At 29.1% G+C, this 15,034-nt stretch overlaps 1 long non-coding RNA gene across 1 annotated transcript; it reads left to right on the top strand.

Annotated features, from left to right (window-relative positions):
• The first annotated feature begins 7,956 nt into the window (after positions 1-7,956).
• Positions 7,957-11,338, top strand: LOC105363345 (uncharacterized). Its single transcript, XR_912918.1, has 3 exons — positions 7,957-8,133; positions 10,426-10,523; positions 11,263-11,338. It is a non-coding gene; the product is annotated as an uncharacterized LOC105363345 (long non-coding RNA).
• The last annotated feature ends 3,696 nt before the right edge of the window (positions 11,339-15,034 follow it).

The following is a 15,034-nucleotide window of genomic DNA, read 5'->3' as shown; positions in this document are numbered from 1 at the left end:
CTATAGCAGCACAAGCTCCATGGGACGAAATGATGCTATCTCAGCCTTCTGCACAATGGCTGACAACCAGAAGAGATCTCACCAACCTCATCGACCTCTACATACCACATTGGCTCAAGATAAGGAGCACCTCACACAGAGAACTGCATGGATTCTCTAATGCATGAAAATTGGCAACATCGGCAGTCATGTACGTATCAGTACACGAACAAAATAAAATAATGACTCGCATATCACAAAAAAGGGTATGAAAAGCAAGCTCAATCAAATTCAACACATATTTTTTCCAGGCGATAAATGAACCTAGCAAGCTACCAATCTCTAAAGGTAAATTTAATCACCAACAAAATTGGTGATGGCGGGCGAAATGTTCGGGATTGACGCCAGTTTCAAGACCGCCGATTATCGATATCGCCGGCCCGTTCAGATCTCAGATTTCTGTAAACACTTTTATGAGAATTTTTCGTCTACTTGTTATGCTTTGGTTTCGAGTGGCCCGTAATATTTATATGGTCTTCGGGTAATAACATCGCCCAGAAGTTTTCTATCGGTATTACGTCCGATAATTCTCGAAAGTTCTAGATTTTCTTTCAACGCCTCGTGTAAGATTCCAGTGCAACAACGACGATGCTTTGTTGTCAACTAAGTGAGCCACCGCGTGGATATATAAGGCACGCACGCGGCGCGCCTCGCTCTCTCGCTGAAAATCTCTCTTGCTGAATGCCGTTCACGCTGACCGACTCTCTTGCTAATCATCTCTTCCCGAACCACCCTCGCTCAACTACGTTTGCGGCTAACATCTTGCCGTGACCGAACATAGTGAACCGATCTAACCATCTACCAGTAGAAGCCATGGCACACGGGTTTCGATCTGCCCTCAGCAGGACCGCCATGGAACGGTCGGTATTTTCAGCAGAGCCGCCACGGAACGATCAAGCTTTCGGTTCGTGCGCGTAATCAAAAGGCTCATACGCGCATTATAATCATACTTCGCGCTCATTTAAGTGTAACTGCCGCTCACTGTTTCAGTATACTGTGAAGACGAGACGTGGCCGTATATTCAGTATTCAAGGTAATAATACATGTGTGCATTAATAAAGAAAACTCGGCAGATTTAGAAGTGATTACAGTGAAGCCAAAGGAATAGTAATCAAAGGAAACATCAGCCTCGTAGTAAATCAACACTCCTTGTCAGCAGTTTACAAGGTACATCTTTATATTAATAAATAAACTAGTCACACCTTGTACAAAAATAAATCGGGCAATTTCACATTACCTTGGTCGAACCAACGCTTCGACATCGTACAGGCCCATAAGAATCGATCGGGCAAACTTACGCTCTCTCGAACTAACACTTCGAAACCGTACAGGCCCTCAACAGACGACACAAGTGTCGCTATGCGTTAAGCACGTTGTCAAGGAAGGACAACAATAGATCGACTAATCGACTATAAATACAGATTATTAAGTCCTTCAAGAGCTCGAAGGCTTATCATTAATAACTCTTGTGTGTGACTAGCCCTTCTACTGCCCCCATAAATAATTAGACATAATTGATTACTCACCAAGTTCTATTAAATATCTTACACCATATCAAGTATAGTTATTCATACATCAAACATACTTGATTCAAACACCATCTTCTCATGCTACCTCATGAGCATGATTGACGGACTACACCAGCTGATATTTATAAGGATATAATAAGTGGAAGGGCTGAATAATATTATATATAACGTAATTTTAGTAAGATCAATGTATTATTTGGTAAATTATTATAATAATATCGCACTGTTGTTGAGAGGGAAGATTATTCTATTGTAGTAAAGAGGGTGTTTCCTTGTGTTCTTGATTATCGTAAATTCTATGGATATTACTGCGTATCTTGAAATTGAGGTTATGCTGTCGAGAGACTAATCCACTGAACTATTGAATTGGTAGTTTGAGTTATAAAGTAAACCTTTAAAATCAAACACTAGGACTCTTAGTGTTCGAGTATTGGGCACTTCCTTCATGAAGATATTAGATGTAATATATTTATCATTATCTTGAGCAGCTGGACAGATCATTTCCAGATACGCGTGTTCCTTAGTAAAGGCCTTGTGGACTTCTTCAGCGAATGAATACGAGTCTGAGTGCTCTTCTGCTGTGATGTCAGGTTCAGATACAGCATATTTTCCACAAAGTTCTGTAATATTTGAATGCGATTAGACTATGTTGTCATTTTAGTTGTAAATTCAGAGATTAATTGGGGAGATAATGAGCTGGCTCTTATTGATTTGACGGTCTTGGTACCCTTGGCCACCATAGTGGCGTCTTTGATCTCTTTCTTATTACTTGATAGCTCGTGGAGTAGGACCACGTGTTCTCTACGAATGTTTTGCCTTCCACTGTGTCTGGCAGGCCTAATGTGTATGTGTGGACCCTGCTCGTCTGCTCGACTCCTCAGATCTGCTATCTGACAACGAGACTATTCAGCTTGAAGTACCAAAAGTTCGGTTTTAAAGATTTAGTTTATGGCTCCAATTCAATAGTTCAGTGGATTAGTCTCTCGTCAGGATAACTTTGAAGGATATAATAAGTGGAAGGGCTGAATAATATTATATATAACGTAATTTTAGTAAGATCAATGTATTATTTGGTAAATTATTATAATAATATCGCACTGTTGTTGAGAGGGAAGATTATTCTATTGTAGTAAAGAGGGTGTTTCCTTGTGTTCTTGATTATCGTAAATTCTATGGATATTACTGCGTATCTTGAAATTGAGGTTATGCTGATGAGAGACTAATCCACTGAACTATTGAATTGGCAGTTTGAGCCATAAACTAAACCTTTAAAATCGAACAGTTATTATTTTGAAACTTTATTAAATTGTATTACAGAAAATGGTTTCGTCCTTGATTTCAAGAAACTTAGATTTATATTTAATATGATGTTATAATACATTATGGATTTGAAACTAATAATAAGCATTCTAAAAATAATAGAATAAAATGTGATTTTTTGTATATTATGATGGAAGTGTTCAATCTAATAAATGAGAAGTTCGAGTTATATATCTCAATATAACCTTTAGAGTTAATTTTCGTCGATTGTTTATAGTACACAAATTCAAGTAGAAGAATGTAAATAGTATAATATAAAAATGTCCAATAGAAACATATTCAATTATCATATAAAAGTAATAAAGTAATAATAACCAACTAAAATTTATATTGGTTTTAGAATGTGGATTATATATTATAAAAATATTCATATTTTCTTCCTTTTTTTAATTTCTTCATTTACATTATTAATTTTATAAAAATAATATTTAAGAAACGTAAATTGATTAAAATATGACTTTTTAAATTCAAATACTGAAAAAAAAGAAATAGACAAATTTTAATTGAATTTATTAGCGCAAAGTTTTCATTCTTTGTTTCTCGATTCATAACTTCATACAAGAGTGTTGTTTTCAATCGTAAACTATTTCAATCTATTTAAAAAATTGTCTTACAAACATAATGATTAAATATATTTTTGCACAAATATTATAATAATAGAATAATAAAGTGACCCTTCACATACACTGAAAGTTCTAATATAAATTCATTTTAATTTAAAAGAGTAAAATTTAATAATCCAAAAGTGTAGGAACCGCATGCATATATATATATATATATATGGAATGACAAGAATCAAGAAGTTGTGTGAGCAAAGCAGGGTAGTAGAACCAACAGTCGATAAAATAGTTTCGCTCTCAAAAAGTTATTGGGCGAACGACGTAGAATTTTGCTATGTGCTGTCAGAGTGACTATTTGCAAAACATGGGCGTTCACAAATTTAGGTAAACTTACCGGATGTTTGTAAATAAATCTTTGAGAAATATGAATAATTACTGAAAATGGCTACGCTTTTATTTTTTTAGTGAATATCGCCCTTCTTTCGCGGGTTATAACTATTATTCTATTTTTATGATTTTATGACTGTTGATGAACATTTTTCTCTCCTTGTTGTATACAGCTTTTTTTATCATTAAACATACGATTCAATTTTTTTAAGCATCAATTTACTATTATTGTACACTTAATGCAATTGTAAAATATATTCTGATGTTATTAAAATTTGTTTCTAACATTAAAATTCCAATATAATTAACTAATGCTTCTATTTTAGTTCTACGAACATAACGAACATGAAAAATTAAAATAAGTAAAAGAAATTTGATTCATTTTGAAATATTTTATTCTTTAAAAATAATTATATTCTAACATGCAATTCTTTTCATTAATAGTACGAAAAACTAATGCATTTTAATAAAAAAATGTCGATAACTAAAATAGCTATTTTAAAATAATGATATAATAATATTTTCTTAATAAATGACAATAAAATTTTTTTATTTCTTTAAAACTTTATTCGAAGAACTAAAAAGTTACTAGCGATTGCAAGTTATATGCATATATACGAATAAAAAATTAAAAATCTAAATTAATATAATAATAAGCGACTTACTAAACTTAATATTGCTTCTATTAATTTTTTTAACGATATGAATAAAATATACAATGTATAAATATACACAAACAGGACTATATTTTCTACTTTTAACTATTTTTTCTTTTAAATTAAACCTAATTGTTTTTTTATTAAAAAAATATACCCCATAATGCAAAAACATTTACATAAAATTATGAATTTCTCTATTACTATTCAATCATCGATGTTCTGAATTTTTTTCTAATTAATTCAAATATGAGATATACACTATATAAAACATTCCATTTACAATAAATTTATAATGGCTAATAACGATTGAATGACAATAATTTGTATAATTATTGATGTCAGATTTATGTAAAATCGATAAGTCTCGAATTAGCCCCAGTGATACATATTTTGATATAAAAAAGCAATGATATATATAGATACAATTGAGTAATGGTTTTTAAGTGAAAAAAATATTACTTTTGCGTCTTAATTTTCCCGATTATTGATCGCATAAGAGCATGCGTTTCTACGTCGTTCTAGAAATGGTAGCTTAATTTTACGTTGCAAATTAAGGATTAAAAGCTGCGTATTGAATCGGACTTTAGCTATTGCATAAAATTTCTTTAATTCCGATCGTTACTCTTCTTAAACTTAGTTTTTGTTGTAGTAAATTGGAAACATTCAAAACATAGTTCCATTAACGAAATGACAAACTAATCTTTTTATGTAATATTATAATTATGTATTAAATTATGAATTGTCATGATTTCATTTAAATAGTGCATCTGCAATATGTTTATTATGAAATAGAACGATACATAATTAAGATTTTCAAATTATTAATATTGCAAATATTGATAAATCACTAAGTATTTTATATAAAATTTCTTTTACTTAAATCTAAAATAAATTAAAGAAAGAATTTGCATTTTTATAATATATCATATAAATTCAATGTTATCGTGTTATAAATTTATTATAATAATCAATATGATTTGTACATTATTAAAATTTTATTAATTTATATTTTTTCTTTTACCAGATAAAAATGATTAAAACTATTACATTTTGAAAATTTATGAAAATAGCTTTATAAAGTAACGAAATTGTTATGTTTTAACAAACAAGTATAAAATATAATTATAGCTAGATATAGAATAAAGCTATTCATATTTATTAAAATTGTCGGTATTTATTTGTTTTTATTCTTGTATTTAAATTTTAGAAAACATATAATATTCAGTGTGTGCATATTTTGCCTCAAACATATATTTAAATTCTTTTAGTTACTTAGAATTAATCAGTCAAATAAATATAGAGATTAATACAGATTTGTATACATTTAGATTTGTTTAAATTAATATAGATATGTATTCGTTTCATTCCCAAAATATATATATTTTATAGACATCTTTAAACGTAATATATAAAATGATATTATTTAAAATTGAATTTCCTTTGAAATATCTATTTATAATTTATCATTCAATAACATAAGAATAACTAATATGAATGTAATAATTAAAATTTGGAAATCACTGTATAATAATTAATAAAGCAACAAAAGAATTGGAATATCGTCTTTGCATACACTCTTAATTTTAATAAAAATTAATATAATACTATATTAGTAAAAACAACAACATAAATAAAAATCTAAAAGGCGAATATTCTTGAGAATTGTAACATAATGTGTATATATTTTTTAAAAATAATTTATCAGTTGGACTAGCTTATAATATTAATTACTAATAATTGTTTCATTAATTGCAAAGTAATTGTTTAAAGAGTATTTTTAATATTTGAAAACAAAACTACATTACGCTTTAGTTTTACAATACATGAGTTTCTTTAGCTCCAAGTAACTATACTGAAAGTGTTTAATTTATTATATGTCAGTAATAATAATAACAACAACAACAGTAGCAGTAGAAAAACATTAACAATAACAACAACAGCAGCAACTGTAAATACAATCACAATACTAATAATAATAATAATAATAATAGTAATAATAATAATAATAATAACAACTCTATTGTTAGTGCATCATTATTTTTTAATATCTAAAGCTACAGCTTTTAATAATTTAATAATCGTCTAAACTTTTATCGAACATGTTATACAGTTCATGTAAAGTATAGCGAATCATTTAATTATTTATTCGTTAAATCTTTTGACTGTAAAATTTCAATATGGCGCTTCACGTAATGGAATATTCCGTAATCAGAACTGTTTTTTCCAACGGCCTGCTTGGAAAGTGGCTTTTAATGCTTTAAGGATATTCACGCTCATCTGGTTCGGGGTAAGTCGTAGTTCTCCCACTGCGCGTCTTTAACCTTTTCTGGTTGTCGCGCATTATCTCACGTCCTTTGGAAATTTTTTGAATAGCAATATTTTTAAAGGATATCCGATCTTTTGTACACTTGTTGGAATACTATCAAATTTCCTCATGTTTTCTATTTGTAATATTAATTTTACACAACAATGTAAAATATTGATTATCAAATTTTGCAAGCATTATTATATAATTGATCGATGTTATAATTTAATATAAGTATTGTTGGCACTAAATAAAATGACCTCTAAATTAGAACTCTTTTTTTAAGTATCGAACTATGTTGAAATTTAAAGAAAAAATTCGAATGGCGCAGTAGAATGAAACGCGATAAAGATCTCTCCCTACCAAAAACAGTTTCAATTATTATAATTTACGAGCTTTTACAGAAGCAGAGAAATATCGTTTAAACTAGTAAAATAACTACAGCCAAAATTTATTTATTAATGCTCCAATCATTTTAAAATCCGCATTTAACAAGTTAGGAGTTCAAAATATTTTGCACTATTGATTGCTATTCTGATCGATCTTCGAACTCGGCTAGTATTATTTATCCGTAAATGCGTAGCTCACGTCTATTTGCACTTGCTGCTCTACGTCCATCTTCGATCCATATCGCCTGAACAATAATAGACAAAGAACTTCGTGACAAAGCAAGCGAAAAGGGCGCATAAGAGAAATGCCGGGCCCCGCTGGCCCACAATGGTCAATTCGAAAACACAAGCGTAGGCGCAGCAGTACACGCACACGCGCACGCACGCACGGGCTCATATACGCAGATATCCAGGAGCCGGACCAGAAAAAGAAAGAAAAAAATCCCCGGAGCCCTAGCGGTCGGCCTCCCTGGAAAGTTCCATTCGATTGCTGCGCAGTAGCCGGGTACCGAGCTGACCTTGTCATGGGTTTCGCCCCTCCGCGGTGCCGGTTTCGGTCCCCACCTCTGTCCCGCGCCCTGGGAACGTGCTGGGAACCTCGTAGCCGGCGATCAATACGTGCCCGACACTTTCTCGAAGGCGCATCCGCGAGTATACATACAATCGTGAGGCCGTTGCTCTTAGTGGGAAGGTTCTCGAAGCCAACCACGCCAGACTATAAAAGCGGCTCTTGCCTGACTATACCGGCGCATTCGCGAGCAGGACGCCGACGGAGGAAGCGACTCCGACAGAGGAACACGATCTCCCCCGATCTCCCCCGCTCCTCGCATAGCTGGACGTCGTCGCTTTGCGACGACGCACTTTTAAACTCTGGACTGCAGCACGCACACATTGGAACAATGTAGACTGTAGGAGGCGAGACTGCGGGGGATGCTGCACTTAACCGTAAGTAGAGTCTCGAATTTTCTTCATTATCCATTTCTTTGTTTCACTTTGTTGATTTATTAAGTATATTTTTGTTTCTCTTTGTTTGTTTAAATTGTTTCTGTAATCATGACGTCTTTGTTCTTTGCGACGTATGCAATTGCATTTTATGCTCACGTCCGTGACCTTCACCGAGTATAAACGATAGTTTAGCGAAGCCGATGGTAATGCGTAAATAGTAAGACCTTTAAGATACCTTTAGTTTCTTATTGATTTTGCTTCTATTAATGAATAAAAGCGTATTACAGTATTCAAGGCTAAGATAATTCGACATAATATTCGTGGTTGACTAAAAGTGCTTTGTAGTTTTTCTATTGATGGCAATAATCTTATTGCGTAGTAGAATACGTAGCGGAAGTATTATAAACTTGTCAATAGAAACTTATTATTATATCCAATTTTTTTCATTTTCAACTCAGTTATTGCGAAGTTTCAGCCAATTGCATATAAAATTTGTAGGTTTGATTTTATTAAATACGTACCTAAACTATAACGAAAGTTATTCGATTTTATTTTAACTAAATAATTATGCATATTAATTTAAACGTACATATAACTTATTTCGCTGTTCTTTTTATGAAATATATTATTTTTGGAATTGTACTATCCATAAAAGCTAGTAATCAAAATTAATTTTCGAAAATATTGTTTCCAGAATTTCGTAAAAAGTATATATGTTTTTATAGATTAATTTTTATAGATAATTTAAAGATATGTTTTTAAATTAATTGTGCCCCTTTCATTCTCGATATATTATAACTGTCTCATTAAAAAGCATCAATATTTCTCCTTGAATATAATTTGTTACGCATAAAGACAGAAAAATTCATTAAAATTTTTAATATGGAGCTAACATTATATCTACTGAAATGCATTAGACTTCTTTCAATAATAAAGATATTTTTAAGCTAATTTTTTATAGAATAATTGTGTTATGAAATTGTAATGTAAATTTCTCGTCATTCGCTCTAAAAAGAAATATTAATATTTAATGTAAAGTGAAGCCTAAGTTTGTGCAAAAAATTTATTTTAAAATTAAAAATAGTCTCATTCGTCATTTGATTGATTTCATTACAATTCACGCTAAAGAATTTAATTAATTAATTAAATTTTATTTTTCAATATTTTACTCGTCGTTTTCATTATTCTTTTATTTGATATCAAATTACACAAAAAAATTTTAATTTATTACGTAGGATATATAAGCTTTCATGAGTAATTAATAGTTACGTGCATTAAAAGCAATGATTTATCAATAACATACTAGTACAAAATGAAATAAAAATAACTTTTTTTCAAAGTCCCATTGTATGGATTAAAAATATCTGAATTTAATATTCGTAAGCTGCCAATTTTTCGAGTATTATTTTGCCGTTCTTAAATTTAGAATATTCGATTTGAATATTTATATTTCAAGATAATAATATTCAAGATAAGATAATAATATATCGAAAATAATAATAATAATAATAATAATATATCTTCAAAGTGTAGATCACAATATTCTTAAAAATGAATACCGGATATTTCATAAACATCGATAATATTAAAAAATTTGCTCACAAAGCCATTAGCAAGTATGATACTGATATTACGGAAATACATAGTATAAGACATCGATTATAAAAACAATGACTTATATAAAATACTATAATATTGGTTTTATATTTTAACACTTTTCAGCAGCTTTATGTTCTAAAGGGTACTTAAAAGCAGTAGGTTAGGACAATATAGTTTGATATTTTTTAATTTATTACCCAAACGATTGCGTGTATTTTTGCCTTTTCTATTTTTTTATTCTCATCTGTTCTCCAATATTTAGAAGCAATATCTGGAATTAAAAAAACACATTTAATTATTCATAAGTAAATGTAGTTATTTTATTATATTATAAATTATCAATTAAAATAAAAGAAATGTAGTTGATTAACATTACTTCTAACGAAAGCAGTAACTGCATTATAATATATTTGATATTACACTAGAATTCAATTATTAAATCTTAATTATTAATTATGAATAGACGGAATTAATTATTAATAGATTATTTATTATATCTATAGCTATTATATAGCATAGTAATGATCGAATTATCATTAATACGGTATACGTACATTCTTTTTTTTAATATAATAAAAAGTGTCATTAATATGAATTATCAAAGAACAAAAAAAAAAAAAAAAAATAATAATAGTTGCCAATTTGTTAGAATTTTTAAAACACATAGAATCGTAATTCTTTTTATATTTTCAGAGCACCCTATGGGTTAATGGTACAAAAACTTTGATCATTCTGAACCTTTGATGTATTATCGTTGGTTAGGATATGCATCAGCCAACCAATGAAAATAGGTAAGCGTGAAATAGAATAGACCAATATTCTACTGGATAAAACTTATAATTATCAAAATAAAGCTAAGAAGTCATGAGTGCTGTTTTCGAAAATCGAGGAATGATTAAAATTTATAGTAAAAACAAAAAAAAACATGAATCGTTTATTATCTAAAAAAATTGATAACATTAATTTTTTTATAGAATTTTTGCCCTACCGCGTATTATATTATTTAATAAAAAACTTATTACTTTTTTATGAACATATTTAATGTCTTTAATACGAAAATTTTATTTGTTCTTTTTAAAAAGAACAGAATTACTATTGTAAAATAAAAATTTTCATATAGAATATTTTTAAAGATTTATCTAGAAAAGATTGATCATTCACAGTTTACTTAAAATTTTCACAAAAAACGATAATAAATATATAGGCGCTAATAGAATGCGATTGCATATCCATTCTTTCAGAAAACGTAAATTTTATTTTTACGTTTTAAAAACTAATAATAAGCTTTATTTAGCATGCTTCAGAGCTGGTATTTTTTAATTCATCATAAAATCTGAATATTACTTATTACATCAAAATTTTCTGTTAGTCCTCTTCATCACATACAGCACTCTTAATTCTTAATCATTAATTTGATAGTATAAACATTTACTGGATAAGTTACAATAATTTAATTATACGAATTTAAAATTAAGAAGACTAGTTTAAGTTATCAATACTTGAAAATCTGTTTTCTCTGTTTTGATATAGCATTGCATTAATTAGTCATCTTGGAATCGCAACTTCTCTTAAAGTTCTACCGTGTCACGCTATAGTAGAAGATACCTAAACAATAAAATAAAACGAAAACATATAAAGTAAAGATCGAGTATGAGAAGAGGTCCCAATAACCTGCTTGATTATAACTGCTAATGAATGCAATAGGTAAGCGAGTCTAGGGTTAATCGAAGGGCAACTACACAATTTTCTTTAAAGCCAGGCGTCTTCGGACGCCTCGGCTTATGAGGCTTCAGGATTAGTAAACAGATATAACAGGTGAAAGACCAATTAATCAAGTTTATTTAAAAAAATATTCAGGAAGGAATATTGTACAAGAACATCACATCGGGCTGTACATCTGCCTTGAGTATTAAATCAGTATAGGAGAGAAAAAAGTACGATAATTTAGGATTAAAGAAATTGAGCAAAAAAGAAAAATATTCGTATTTATTGGTCAACTTATCGGATGGGCAAACAGCGTTAAATTAAGTTTCTTTTAATTTTTTGCTGAACGCCCATTGTCGATCCGGCAGTATTTTCCAATGCGATTTTGAAAAATCATTTTATTTACCGACTGTCGATAAGCAAACAGAAACGTTTTGATGTAAATTTTTTTTATATAAATTGAGTACCGCGAAAAATCGACACTTAGCATATTTGAATCTTAACCATAGAAGACTTCTCCCCACGCGTAATTCATGTAACTGGAACGCCTGAATTTTACTATTCCCAATTGTACAAACATTTAACCGAGACAATGTAGTTCCAAGGTATACCTGCTTGTATGAGACTTGTTTCTGCTGAGAGAAGTTGGTACATGCAAGTGGGTCGTACAACGATTATTTTATTATTTCGCAAGATACCTGAGTTTTTCAAAAAGTTTATTATCGAAAATGAGAGTTCAATTCGGCTCATTCAAAATTTTCATAAAAAGAGAGTAAGAGTTTACGAATAATGTTAGTGGTATTCTATTCTTTTCGTGTTTAGAAACGCCATTTTTGCGCGTTTAGCTGAGTAATTAAAAGAATAGGTTGATATTTATCTCTAATATTATATTATATTTAGTATTAAAATTTGTCATTGTTAAATTGTTATTATATATAGATACATATATACAAGATATATGTATATACGTCTATTTTTTTAATATATACGCGACTATATAGCTTTTTGAAAGGTTTCGACGTAGGTGGCGCCCCTCAAGGGGCGGGGGCGCCTGGATATGGGAAGTAACTTGCGAGTATTGAATGTGTGGAATCATAATTCATGAATAATTAACAATGACATCGTAATTTTCGATTTCGTTAAAAAAAAAGAAGAAGAGATTCTATTCCAACATCGTAGTAAACAAATATTCTCTCGTAGTTTTGCTTAAACTTAGCCCCTGTAAAGACTGACATGGGCACATATGCAAGAAACTAACTTTTTTTTTATATACAGTCAAACATATGAGAGAAGTTACAAAAGATAAAACGAGTTAAACAAGAGAATTAACCAATGAATATTCTTTATATAAGAGCGTATGAGTTTTAACTTTTTGATCGAAGCAGCGATCGTCGAGCTGTGATTCCTCTAGAAATATACGGTTCTAATACTTGTACGCCGAATGTTTCACAAAGTCCTTTAATAGTATGATTAAAAACATTAATGAGCAAATAATATATGAACAAAGTTTGATATATTTGTCATTTATATCATTGTGAACTTGAGACACTTTTTCAATGCAAAACTTTTTTTATACTTAAATAACTTTTGCGCATTTTTCAATAAATTTATCGAAATTTAAAAAGAATATGTAACCATCACCTTGTCGTATTATTTATACAGATCTATACAATTAAGCAGCAGACTACTATGTGAATTACCAAGTTATGTTTAAAATCATCTCATTTACTTTGAGAATTTTTAATAAAATATTTTCTCTGGTATGTTTTGAGTAACCGAATTTCTAAAATTATTTACAAAATAATTTTAAACTTAAATTTGGCAAAGTTTTATGAAATAAACGATCTATTCTCATTTTATTAAAAAAAACTAATATCGATAGCAAGTTCCATAATTTCTTTTTATTTCGAGATTAAAAAAAAATATAAAGATTGCAACTATTTCATGACTTTATCATTATGCAAAAGTCATAAAATAGTTGCTTTGTAAGTATTATTGAATTATTTGTTTATTTCATTCAATTACCAATAAAATTTAAATAAATAATCATGAATCATTAAATCTTAATATAGCTTCAAAAATAGTGTTAGATGTTATGTGAGAGAATGTAATGCGAAGTAGTTACATTGCAAATTAATTGCAATATTTAAAAATTTGAAAGGAAAATAGATTAAAAAATGCACATATTAAATGTAACGTGTAGTAATATTTAAAATATTTCCTATACTTTTAATCTAAATTATTTAATTAATTAATGGCATCCTAATATATATCGTTAAAATCTTTCATTATTAAATTTGATATTTACTGATTTCTTGAATATCCCGAAAATTTTTCTGCAATTTTCGATAATGATGATTAAATTTTCATCACAGTTAAGAGTTCCATAGGCTTCAATTACTTGCCTGTGTCTCGGTGAGATATAATAAGACATATTAAAAAATTATTTAACTATTTAATTTTACATTGTATCCCGCGGATAAGTTTTCATTAAAAAACCTAACAATATCGAGACTGTATAAATATTATCTTATCAGCTTTCGCATATGTAATTAACATAATTAATGCTAGTTCACGTAAAAATAATAATGTATAATAAATTTCCGATTTTGATTGACTCCTTTTTTTAATTTTGATATTTTTTAATTGTATATTATATTTAATGACTAAATATTTAACGTTAAATTGGATATGCAGATACTATATGCAATCTGTAGTTATTTAACACAGCATATTATGATGATCATTAATTATTAAATTATCTTGAATAATCGCATAAACAGCGGCTATATTAATTATTATTGATATCTTAAACATAAGCATATTATCATAATAAGTGCATGTATGATTTTAAAAGCGTTAATTTTATCTGATTACGTCATTTGGAATAGCTTTTCGACATCATATACCTTCTATCTATTAGTTATTATTAGTAGTAGTAGATTATTCTATAAATTGAACTAATGAATTTGTTTTCTGAATTTTTTAATTTAAAAAATTCGTTTTTCTAAAATTATACAAGCTTTATAAATCGTAAGGTAGTAATATGAAGCTAGTAAAATAAAATGAATTTTATTTGTTAATGCATGAATAAATTTAAATTATGCTATAAATGCGTTATCTTGATATCAATATTAATAATAGTCACATATTTGGAGATCAAGTGTTACCTCGAGCTTTTCATCTCCATTTCAAGATCAATAGCTTTACTTTACTGATATAATCGGCTTGCTCAATTATAAATTAACTTTCGTCACTACATCGAGTGCAGAGGAATGTAACGTCCTCTGAAAAAATGTATATTTCTCCTTGGTGTAATATTACTCTAACAAGCTTGGGTATTTAGAGCAAATGTGATAGGTGTGAATAGAATCAAATAAATAATATATAATTCTTACGAATTTAATATATTATATATACTTAGCTTCAAGCTACTTATTTTCCATAAAAAATACCAACATCTTCATCGAGATTTGCAGGATCCCTATCAAAAAGGGAAACACATCTTTATAACTTGATTCTCAATGTATTTACAATAACAATGAAAGATTTTTTTGTAGTAGCTAATGTATCATGCCAAGAGTTTAATGTAACAATT

This window comes from Ceratosolen solmsi, unplaced genomic scaffold (assembly GCF_000503995.2).
Source record: "Ceratosolen solmsi marchali unplaced genomic scaffold, CerSol_1.0 scaffold10, whole genome shotgun sequence".
NCBI classification, from domain to species: domain Eukaryota; kingdom Metazoa; phylum Arthropoda; class Insecta; order Hymenoptera; family Agaonidae; genus Ceratosolen; species Ceratosolen solmsi.
Note: the sequence above shows the minus strand (reverse complement) of the source record. Positions and strands in the feature narration are given on the sequence as shown.